The sequence below is a fragment of the Electrophorus electricus genome, unplaced genomic scaffold (genome assembly GCF_041902795.1).
Source record: "Electrophorus electricus isolate QZ-2024a unplaced genomic scaffold, ASM4190279v1 Scaffold146, whole genome shotgun sequence".
In the NCBI taxonomy this organism is placed as follows: Eukaryota; Metazoa; Chordata; class Actinopteri; order Gymnotiformes; family Gymnotidae; genus Electrophorus; species Electrophorus electricus.
Genome location: NW_027658427.1, coordinates 25,001 through 35,000, shown reverse-complemented (window position 1 = coordinate 35,000; position 10,000 = coordinate 25,001). Strand labels below are relative to the sequence as shown.

Below are 10,000 nucleotides of genomic sequence, written 5' to 3'. Positions count from 1 at the left end.
GCCCAGAGCTACTTTGCTGGGCATGAATGTGTTTGAACTCTTGGGCCTGGAAGTCTGGTAGTAGTAGTATGATTTAAAGGTACAAAGTGAATGAAGTGTGCCCAGGCCCAGAGCTACTTTGCTGTGCATGACTGTGTTTGACCTCTTGGCTCTGGAAGTCTATTTCTAGGCTTATATAAAGGGTCAAACTTCTTGAAGTGTGCCCAGGCCCAGAGCTACTTTGCTGGGCATGACTGTGTTTGACCTCTGGGGCCTGGAAGTCTGGTAGTAGTAGTATGATTTAAAGGCACAAAGTGATTGAAGTGTGCCCAGGCCCAGAGCTACTTTGCTGGGCATGATTCTGTGACCTCTTGGGTCTGGAAATGTGGTACTTTGAAGGATTAAAAGAGTGAAACGGTCTGAAGTGTGCGCAGGTGTAAAGCAACCTTGCTAGGCATGAAGGTGTGACCTCCAGGGCCTGGAAGTCTGGTGGTAGTAGTAGTATGATTTAAAGGCACAAAGTGATTGAAGTGTGCCCAGGCCCAGAGCTACTTTGCTGGGCATGACTGTGTTTGACCTCTTGGGCCTGGAAGTCTGGTGGTAGTAGTAGTATGATTTAAAGGCACAAAGTGATTGAAGTGTGCCCAGGCCCAGAGCTACTTTGCTGGGCATGACTGTGTTTGACCTCTTGGCTCTGGAAGTCTATTTCTAGGCTTATATAAAGGGTCAAACTTCTTGAAGTGTGCCCAGGCCCAGAGCTACTTTGCTGGGCATGACTGTGTTTGACCTCTGGGGCCTGGAAGTCTGGTAGTAGTAGTATGATTTAAAGGCACAAAGTGATTGAAGTGTGCCCAGGCCCAGAGCTACTTTGCTGGGCATGAATGTGTTTGAACTCTTGGGCCTGGAAGTCTATTTCTAGGCTTATATAAAGGGTCAAACTTCTTGAAGTGTGCCCAGGCCCAGAGCTACTTTGCTGGGCATGACTGTGTTTGACCTCTTGGGCCTGGAAGTCTGGTAGTAGTAGTAGTAGTAGTAGTAGTAGTAGTAGTAGTAGTAGTAGTATGATTTAAAGGTACAAAGTGAATGAAGTGTGCCCAGGCCCACAGCTACTTTGCTGGGCATGACTGTGTTTGACCTCTTGGGCCTGAAAGTCTATTTCTAGGCTTATATAAAGGGTCAAACTTCTTGAAGTGTGCCCAGGCCCAGAGCTACTTTGCTGGGCATGACTGTGTTTGACCTCTGGGGCCTGGAAGTCTGGTAGTAGTAGTATGATTTAAAGACACAAAGTGATTGAAGTGTGCCCAGGCCCAGAGCTACTTTGCTGGGCATGAATGTGTTTGAACTCTTGGGCCTGGAAGTCTGGTAGTAGTAGTATGATTTAAAGGTACAAAGTGAATGAAGTGTGCCCAGGCCCAGAGCTACTTTGCTGTGCATGACTGTGTTTGACCTCTTGGCTCTGGAAGTCTATTTCTAGGCTTATATAAAGGGTCAAACTTCTTGAAGTGTGCCCAGGCCCAGAGCTACTTTGCTGGGCATGACTGTGTTTGACCTCTGGGGCCTGGAAGTCTGGTAGTAGTAGTATGATTTAAAGGCACAAAGTGATTGAAGTGTGCCCAGGCCCAGAGCTACTTTGCTGGGCATGATTCTGTGACCTCTTGGGTCTGGAAATGTGGTACTTTGAAGGATTAAAAGAGTGAAACGGTCTGAAGTGTGCGCAGGTGTAAAGCAACCTTGCTAGGCATGAAGGTGTGACCTCCAGGGCCTGGAAGTCTGGTGGTAGTAGTAGTATGATTTAAAGGCACAAAGTGATTGAAGTGTGCCCAGGCCCAGAGCTACTTTGCTGGGCATGACTGTGTTTGACCTCTTGGGCCTGGAAGTCTGGTGGTAGTAGTAGTATGATTTAAAGGCACAAAGTGATTGAAGTGTGCCCAGGCCCAGAGCTACTTTGCTGGGCATGAATGTGTTTGAACTCTTGGGCCTGGAAGTCTATTTCTAGGCTTATATAAAGGGTCAAACATCTTGAAGTGTGCCCAGGCCCAGAGCTACTTTGCTGTGCATGACTGTGGTTGACCTCTTGGCCCTGGAAGTCTGGTGGTAGTAGTAGTATGATTTAAAGGCACAAAGTGAATGAAGTGTGCCCAGGCCCAGAGCTACTTTGCTGGGCATGAATGTGTTTGAACTCTTGGGCCTGGAAGTCTGGTAGTAGTAGTAGTAGTAGTAGTAGTAGTAGTAGTAGTATGATTTAAAGGCACAAAGTGCTTGAAGTGTGCCCAGGCCCAGAGCTACTTTGCTGTGCATGACTGTGTTTGACCTCTTGGCTCTGGAAGTCTATTTCTAGGCTTATATAAAGGGTCAAACTTCTTGAAGTGTGCCCAGGCCCAGAGCTACTTTGCTGTGTATGACTGTGTGACCTCTTGGCCCTGGAATTCTGGTGGTAGTAGTAGTATGATTTAAAGGCACAAAGTGAATGAAGTGTGCCCAGGCCCAGAGCTACTTTGCTGGGCATGACTGTGTTTGACCTCTTGGGCCTGGAAGTCTGGTAGTAGTAGTATGATTTAAAGGCACAAAGTGATTGAAGTGTGCCCAGGCCCAGAGCTACTTTGCTGGGCATGAATGTGTTTGAACTCTTGGGCCTGGAAGTCTATTTCTAGGCTTATATAAAGGGACAAACTTCTTGAAGTGTGCCCAGGCCCAGAGCTACTTTGCTGTGTATGACTGTGTGACCTCTTGGCCCTGGAATTCTGGTGGTAGTAGTAGTAGTAGTAGTATGATTTAAAGGTACAAAGTGAATGAAGTGTGCCCAGGCCCAGAGCCAGGCCTGGGCAGCAGGGGGCGCTCCTGGCCATGCCCAGCGAGTTTCGTGCGAATCGGACCTGGTCCGGAAGAGATACGAAGGGAAAACTCATTACTCGTCGGGGTGGCACATCCAGGCTCTCGACCCTCCCAAAGCGTCCGACCAGGGTGCACCCTGCCGGGCATGGTTAGCCGCCAGCCCCCTTCCTGGAGGTCTGGTTGGCACGGGGTTTTGATTTATCGGTTTCATATCTCTGGGCTCCTTGGGAGCAGAAAGTCGGTTGAGGGCCCTTTGGAAAGAGCCGGGGCTGCCGTTTAACGCTGTCCAAGCGGCAGGCGAAGCGCACCCACCGTTTTTACGCTATGATTTTTTAAAACCGCCGGGGCGGCAAACACAGGGCCGGTCGGGTTTGAAGACGAATATCTCTTCGGCCCTTGGGAGGAGAGAAGCAGCGCGGGTCACCTTTGAACGCGCTCGCTGCCAGGAACGTCTGGCGTAAAAGTTTCGTGGGAATCGGACGTTCCTAGGCTGAGAAGCGAGCGCCCGCCCTCGGGCGGTCGGGGGCCCCTTTCTCATTCCCCGTCTGGGCTAAAAATACGAGGTCGGACCCGATGGACTCGGGAGACTGGAGAGTACCAGGGAGACCCTGGAAGCAGGCGACCCGACCCACGCTTCGCTGTCTCCTCGGCCCTCGGGAGTAGAAGCGCGGGGACGGTGGCGTGGGCAGCAGGGGGCGCTCCTGGCCATGCCCAGCGAGTTTCGTGCGAATCGGACCTGGTCCGGAAGAGATACGAAGGGAAAACTCATTACTCGTCGGGGTGGCACATCCAGGCTCTCGACCCTCCCAAAGCGTCCGACCAGGGTGCACCCTGCCGGGCATGGTTAGCCGCCAGCCCCCTTCCTGGAGGTCTGGTTGGCACGGGGTTTTGATTTTTCGGTTTCATATCTCTGGGCTCCTTGGGAGCAGAAAGTCGGTTGAGGGCCCTTTGGAAAGAGCCGGGGCTGCCGTTTAACGCTGTCCAAGCGGCAGGCGAAGCGCACCCACCGTTTTTACGCTATGATTTTTTAAAACCGCCGGGGCGGCAAACACAGGGCCGGTCGGGTTTGAAGACGAATATCTCTTCGGCCCTTGGGAGGAGAGAAGCAGCGCGGGTCACCTTTGAACGCGCTCGCTGCCAGGAACGTCTGGCGTAAAAGTTTCGTGGGAATCGGACGTTCCTAGGCTGAGAAGCGAGCGCCCGCCCTCGGGCGGTCGGGGGCCCCTTTCTCATTCCCCGTCTGGGCTAAAAATACGAGGTCGGACCCGATGGACTCGGGAGACTGGAGAGTACCAGGGAGACCCTGGAAGCAGGCGACCCGACCCACGCTTCGCTGTCTCCTCGGCCCTCGGGAGTAGAAGCGCGGGGACGGTGGCGTGGGCAGCAGGGGGCGCTCCTGGCCATGCCCAGCGAGTTTCGTGCGAATCGGACCTGGTCCGGAAGAGATACGAAGGGAAAACTCATTACTCGTCGGGGTGGCACATCCAGGCTCTCGACCCTCCCAAAGCGTCCGACCAGGGTGCACCCTGCCGGGCATGGTTAGCCGCCAGCCCCCTTCCTGGAGGTCTGGTTGGCACGGGGTTTTGATTTTTCGGTTTCATATCTCTGGGCTCCTTGGGAGCAGAAAGTCGGTTGAGGGCCCTTTGGAAAGAGCCGGGGCTGCCGTTTAACGCTGTCCAAGCGGCAGGCGAAGCGCACCCACCGTTTTTACGCTATGATTTTTTAAAACCGCCGGGGCGGCAAACACAGGGCCGGTCGGGTTTGAAGACGAATATCTCTTCGGCCCTTGGGAGGAGAGAAGCAGCGCGGGTCACCTTTGAACGCGCTCGCTGCCAGGAACGTCTGGCGTAAAAGTTTCGTGGGAATCGGACGTTCCTAGGCTGAGAAGCGAGCGCCCGCCCTCGGGCGGTCGGGGGCCCCTTTCTCATTCCCCGTCTGGGCTAAAAATACGAGGTCGGACCCGATGGACTCGGGAGACTGGAGAGTACCAGGGAGACCCTGGAAGCAGGCGACCCGACCCACGCTTCGCTGTCTCCTCGGCCCTCGGGAGTAGAAGCGCGGGGACGGTGGCGTGGGCAGCAGGGGGCGCTCCTGGCCATGCCCAGCGAGTTTCGTGCGAATCGGACCTGGTCCGGAAGAGATACGAAGGGAAAACTCATTACTCGTCGGGGTGGCACATCCAGGCTCTCGACCCTCCCAAAGTGTCCGACCAGGGTGCACCCTGCCGGGCTAAGAGAACAGCCAGGTGAACCCTGGAGGTTCCGAACTCCAGACCCCTGGACCCGACGGCTCAGTCCGCCTCAGGTGCACTACAGAGGTCCTCGGGCTGTCCCTGAGTGCATTAAAACGGAAATCAGAATTACTCCCCCGGGTGGCACTTCCAGGCTCTCGACCCTCCCAAAGTGTCCGACCAGGGTGCACCCTGCTGGGCATGGTTAGCCGCCAGCCCCCTTCCTGGAGGTCTGGTTGGCACGGGGTTTTGCAAATAGGTCCCGTCGGGTATATGGGAGAGCAAAGAGAATCAATGGGGTCCAAGCACTAAATTCATCCAGTGGCGTTCTCTGGAAGCCCAAGGGGAGTCCGAGGGGTGTTCGGCCGGCAAGGGGAGCTCTCCCTCGGACACATGATCAAACGCCTGTCCCCTACCGGAAAGTGGTGTGCTCTGGATGCCCCCCCCCCCCCCCCATCCCCCGAGGGGGGTGCTTATCCCGCGAGGGGAGCCCTCCTCGGGTTAAGTGAACCATCATGCCGATTCCCCTATGGAAGTGGGCACATCCAGGCACACAGTCTGCTTTGCTCTCCCCGACCCGAGTGCGTCTGTTGGGCTGAGTGTACGCCCAGGCAACTGGATCCAATGGCTCAGTCCGCCGCAGCGTGCTTCGACGATGGGTCGTACAGCCATGCCACCAGGGTGGGCGTGTTTGTAAATGTACCAGTGGATTCTCGTCGGCCTGCCACATCCATGGTATCGACCCACCAGGCCTGTCCGACCAGGGGTTGACCCTGGACGGGCACGGTCTGTGGTTTGGCCCTTGTCCTAGATGAAATCGGGCACGGGGTTTTCTGGCCAGGTACCATCGGGTTACTGGGAGAGCGGCTTCGGTCTCCAGGTGAGACCAATGGTGAAGCAGCACGAGGCAATGGAGAGCATGCAAAGCGATGGGGAAGCCATGCACGGCAATGGCCACGAAAAAAAAAAAAAAATCACTACGGAAGGAACGTGAAGAACAAGGAGGAGTGTAGTGACACTGCCCAAAGCTGCCCGGTGTTGCAGGGGTCTATTGGTGTGTTGCTTCCTTGTTTGGTAGAGTGGAGTACCAGACCCGCCAGGGGTAGGCAAACCATTCCCCCTACGGTAAGTGAGGAGCCAGCCATTTGACGAGCGGGTGTCCACGTGTACGGGTGCGAGCGCTATCCCCCCACACGGGGTTAGGCCACGGCCTTAGGTGGACGTCTGCCGACCAGCCCCGGCTGATCCAGAACTTCTGATGTGGAGAGCGGTTTTGACAGATCCTCCCTGGTTCTAGCGGGTCAAGCCTCTGATGGGGGGTGGGGGTTATTTGTAACCCATCCCAGAACTCTCTGGGGGAGACTCAGACGGCCAGTCTGTCTACTCAGTTGTCCTATACTGGTGTCTGTGGTTTGGGAGGAAGGGAGTGCCCTGCTTTGTTGGCCTCCTCTTCAAACCTACCTGGGCCCACGAATCACTCTTCTTGGTTACATCACGAAACGTAGGTTGAGCGAGGCTAGGGGGGAGGGAATTCGACGAGGTCTTTCCCTTGTCCCCCCACCAGCGGCCCACGAAAATCAAAACGGCGTGAAGAGAGGGAACGCCGAAAGCACCTGGAGTCGGCCGTCCGCACCTCCGGAGGAGGTGGACGGGGTACGGTGCGGGCATGACCGGATGGGACAGCTTTGCATCAAGGTGAGAGGTCGGCGTCCGAAGGCCAGAGGGCGGTGCGCGAGCACGTTTACACTGGCCGCGGAAGCTGTCCTGGGTAGCCCTGTATGGCGTCTGGACCTGACGGCGCACGCACTTACAACCCGCTGCTTCCTAGCCCCCGGAAGGGGAGGCGGATGTCACTCGTGGTTCATCCCAGACCACGGTGCAAACTACCTGGTTGATCCTGCCAGTAACATATGCTTGTCTCAAAGATTAAGCCATGCAGGTCTAAGTGCACACGGCCGGTACAGTGAAACTGCGAATGGCTCATTAAATCAGTTATGGTTCCTTTGATCGCTCCACACGTTACTCGGATAACTGTGGTAATTCTAGAGCTAATACATGCAAACGAGCGCTGACCCTTCGGGGGATGCGTGCATTTATCAGACCCAAAACCCATCCGGGGGGCTCGGGCCCCCCGGCCGCTTTGGTGACTCTAGATAACCTCGGGCCGATCGCGCGCCCTCCGCGGCGGCGACGTCTCATTCGAATGTCTGCCCTATCAACTTTCGATGGTACCATAGTCGGCTACCATGGTGACCACGGGTAACGGGGAATCAGGGTTCGATTCCGGAGAGGGAGCCTGAGAAACGGCTACCACATCCAAGGAAGGCAGCAGGCGCGCAAATTACCCATTCCCGACACGGGGAGGTAGTGACGAAAAATAACGATACAGGTCTCTTTCGAGGCCCTGTAATCGGAATGAGCGTATCCTAAACCCATGGGTGAGGACCCATTGGAGGGCAAGTCTGGTGCCAGCAGCCGCGGTAATTCCAGCTCCAATAGCGTATATTAAAGTTGCTGCAGTTAAAAAGCTCGTAGTTGGATGTCGGGAGTGGGCTGGCGGTCCGCCGCGAGGCGTGCCACCGCCTGTCTCAGACCCTGTCTCCCGGTGCCCCCCGGATGCCCTTGGCTGGGTGTCCGGACGGGGCTCGGAGCGTTTACTTTGAAAAAATTAGAGTGTTCAAAGCGGGCCCGCTTCTCGCCTGAATACCTGAGCTAGGAATAATGGAATAGGACTCCGGTTCTATTTTGTGGGTTTCCTGAACCAGGGCCATGATTAAGAGGGACGGCCGGGGGCATTCGTATTGCGCCGCTAGAGGTGAAATTCTTGGACCGGCGCAAGACGGACGAAAGCGAAAGCATTTGCCAAGAATGTTTTCATTAATCAAGAACGAAAGTCGGAGGTTCGAAGACGATCAGATACCGTCGTAGTTCCGACCGTAAACTATGCCGACCCGCGATCCGGCGGCGTTATTCCCATGACCCGCCGGGCAGCGTGAGGGAAACCACGAGTCTGTGGGTTCCGGGGGGAGTATGGTTGCAAAGCTGAAACTTAAAGGAATTGACGGAAGGGCACCACCAGGAGTGGAGCCTGCGGCTTAATTTGACTCAACACGGGAAACCTCACCCGGCCCGGACACGGAAAGGATTGACAGATTGATAGCTCTTTCTCGATTCTGTGGGTGGTGGTGCATGGCCGTTCTTAGTTGGTGGAGCGATTTGTCTGGTTAATTCCGATAACGAACGAGACTCCGGCATGCTAAATAGTTACGCGGCCCTCCGCGGTCGGCGTCAAACTTCTTAGAGGGACAAGTGGCGTTCAGCCACGCGAGATGGAGCAATAACAGGTCTGTGATGCCCTTAGATGTCCGGGGCTGCACGCGCGCCACAATGGTTGGATCAGCGTGTGCCTACCCTACACCGAGAGGTGCGGGTAATCCGCTGAACCCCATTCGTGATGGGGACTGGGGATTGCAATTATTCCCCATGAACGAGGAATTCCCAGTAAGCGCGGGTCATAAGCTCGCGTTGATTAAGTCCCTGCCCTTTGTACACACCGCCCGTCGCTACTACCGATCGGATGGTTTAGTGAGGTCCTCGGATCGGCCCCGCCGGGGCTCCTCGCGGGCCTTGGCGGAGCGCCGAGAAGTCGATCAAACTTGACTATCTAGAGGAAGTAAAAGTCGTAACAAGGTTTTCGTAGGTGAACCTGCGAAAGGATCATTAACGGGTAACGCTGTCCGGCGTGCCTCCTCTCCCGACCCCCTCGACTTCGCCGTCCCCCCGCGTCGGGGCCCAGGGTCGAAAGGGTCTTCGGGGTTGCTGTTACACGTGGTCGCTTGCAGGTCAGGCTGGACAGAAGGCATAAAGGAGGAGCCTAGTCCCTCCCACCCCTTCCTCGTCCTCCGCCTCTTCCTCCGCGTCGTCCTTCAGCACCCCCCCCCCGCAGGCCCCGGTATTCTCTGGGTTCCAGCGCGAGAGACGCGTCGTTCAAAAAACTCGGCGTCCCCGCTCGTCGGGCGAAGGCCGGTTTCCCCTCACCTTGCCGGCAGGAGAAGCGCCTGCGAGTCGAGCGGGTCGTACGGGTCCGTCCCGCGCCCTCCCTCTCGCTCGCACGGCCGCTGCCTCCGTCCACCGCGAGGGGTTTTCCTATTTTGTTGTCCTTGTCATTCATCCCCGTCCCCTTGCTCGCTGACGAGCGGACTTTCCGGGGGGGGTTGCGAGCGCTGCTCCTCGTGGGGCAGGCCATGGCCCTTCCTGTGTTCGTCCGCCCACCGGCGTCCTGGGGCGTGGTGGTGGTGGGTGGCGCAGCCGGTTCCCCTGCTTCTCTCTCTCAGAAAGGAGTCTCAGGGGGACCCCCGGCAGGTACCTAGGGCTTGGCCCACGCTACGTGAGTTCCACCCCTTTCGAGGGGTCGGACGGGGCGGGCGCGGAGGGCCGCGGTTCAAAGACTGACTCGTCTGCCACGTGGGGCGTGTGGGCAAAGCGCAACCCCGCGCCCGTTTCAACACTCGCAGACGGGGGCGCCTGACCGGTTGGTGAAACCTTTTAAACCTGTCTTTGTAGTCGTGGTGAAAGACCTAAACTGAGCCTGAAATAAAAGAGTACAACTCTTAGCGGTGGATCACTTGGCTCGTGCGTCGATGAAGAACGCAGCCAGCTGCGAGAACTAATGTGAATTGCAGGACACATTGATCATCGACATTTCGAACGCACATTGCGGCCCCGGGTCCATCCCGGGGCTACGCCTGTCTGAGGGTCGCTATTCCTATCTGTCGGACCTGCCTTCTCAGGCGGGACCGCGGTTGGAGGTTCGTAGGTGGGGGGGTGCCCCCTGGCCTCCGTCTTCCTAAAAGCAGACGGTTCCCGGTCGCTGTCTCGGTGAGATCCGGTCGGTGGGTTCGCTGCGGTTGAGTGCCCGTTCTCCGTGCACAAGCTTCTCCTCCCCCGCTTCGGTTCGTT

The 10,000-nt window shown here is 56.5% G+C and overlaps 2 non-coding genes across 2 annotated transcripts; both read left to right on the top strand.

The window, feature by feature from the left end:
• The first annotated feature begins 6,925 nt into the window (after positions 1–6,925).
• On the top strand, positions 6,926–8,764 carry LOC145654701 (18S ribosomal RNA). The gene has a single exon (XR_014120907.1). It is a non-coding gene; the product is annotated as an 18S ribosomal RNA (ribosomal RNA).
• Positions 8,765–9,646: 882 nt separating this feature from the next.
• LOC145654707 (5.8S ribosomal RNA) lies at positions 9,647–9,800 on the top strand. Its single transcript, XR_014120913.1, has one exon. It is a non-coding gene; the product is annotated as a 5.8S ribosomal RNA (ribosomal RNA).
• The last annotated feature ends 200 nt before the right edge of the window (positions 9,801–10,000 follow it).